Source organism: Arachis duranensis, chromosome 8 (genome assembly GCF_000817695.3).
Source record: "Arachis duranensis cultivar V14167 chromosome 8, aradu.V14167.gnm2.J7QH, whole genome shotgun sequence".
In the NCBI taxonomy this organism is placed as follows: domain Eukaryota; kingdom Viridiplantae; phylum Streptophyta; class Magnoliopsida; order Fabales; family Fabaceae; genus Arachis; species Arachis duranensis.
Window position 1 is genome coordinate 38,835,277 of NC_029779.3, and position 1,750 is coordinate 38,837,026.

The following is a 1,750-nucleotide window of genomic DNA, read 5'->3' on the forward strand; positions in this document are numbered from 1 at the left end:
ATGGATGAGAATTCATGCATGTTTATGCTGAATTATTGATAATTGTGATTTGCACTTCCACTATCTGAGATACGAGTTTCCCTGGGTAGTAGTAGTGGCTAGCCACCATGTGCTCCAGGTTGAGACTTGATACTCTGTTGACCCTATGTCGTAAATTTGGCCGGGCACTGTGAAAGACTCGGATGAGCTCGCCCCCGTAAATATTCACCAGTGAGGGTGATGGATATAGATCATGATTATGATCAAGTTTATGACGAGTATAACTCGAGTTGGGGATGCATGACAGAGGGACAGTCCAATGGTTAGCTACCAGGACTTGTCGGGTTGGCTCTATAACCGACATATGATATCATCAGCCACTAGGGACAGGCATTCATCATATGCATACTATGTGAATTGTTTGAGATTGCCTATTTGACTGCATAATACTTGCTAATTGTCTAAATGCCTTAACTGTTCCTATTTGTATATTCTTTGTTTGATATAACTGTGTTTGCTATATTATACTCCTGTTGGTGGTTGGGAGTTCTGAAGGAATTGGAAAGGGAAGTATTAGTTAGACTGAAGAATCTTTAGTCAGATGCCCTTTTATGGTTTAGCTTGTTTATAAGCTTTGATATTATCTGGAGGAAGCTCTAGGATTGCCTTTGGCTTCCCTCCATTATTATGTATTATATATGTGGAAGCTGTTACCATGCTGGGGACCTCTGGTTCTCACCCATGCGGATTTTGTGGTTTTCAGATGCAGGACGTGAGGTGTCCCGCTGATGCATGCTGGAGACTTCTAGATCTGCGAAGATCCTTTGTTCTCGGGGCTATGTTTTGGTTTATATGTTTTGCTTAGATACTTTTATCTCCATTTAATAATACAAACTATGATGACTCCTCTTATGGGAGAATTTTGGAGAATAGGTTTTTGTGGTGTCCCTTTGGGTTTCCTTGGGGTTTTCCTTATTTTTATCATATGTATATAATGTTATGCTCGGACCGGTTATCTTCGCAGCCGGATCTTGAGTCTTGATATTCCTATTTTTGACACTCCTTTGTATATATATAATTCTCGTGTTGGTTTATCCTTATTCGTTACGTTGTCGATCGGAGTGTTGCGCTTTAGAGTTGCGATGGTTTTTGTTTACCCTTTTTTCTACAAAGGCTCCTAGTTATAATCAATCATTCATACTACTATATGTACTAAATTTTTATTTTAGAGGTCGTAATACCTTGCCATCTCTGAATTATGACTTAAGCATAAGACTCTGTATGGTAGGGTGTTACAGATCGCATTAAATTGAAAAGTGAACACACGGTCTTTTGTATTAAAAGAATTATAATTATTCTACACATATAAAATATTTTATCATATAAGTTTATACAACTCATTTTTTCTTAAATCACTTTTAGGGACACGTCTTATGCACATATATTTCACGCACCTTTTAATTTAACAGATTTCAATCAATACGCACACATTTTTCTTCGTATCGTTACTGCATGTTATTCTTCTTCTTCTTCTTCTTCTTCTTCTTCTTCTTCTTCTTCTTCTCTTTCGTTATTGTCGTCACCAATACCACCTCTTCCTCCTCCTCTTCCTCTTCCTCCTCCTTTTTTCATTCGAATGTCTTCTCCTCCTTCATTTTTCTCCTTCTCCTCCTTATCTCGTTGTTGAAAATAATGAATAATTCAAATTCAGATTATCAATTGAACCAAAACGAAATTGATTATTGTTTTGAATTCAATCAAGTAGTTGAGG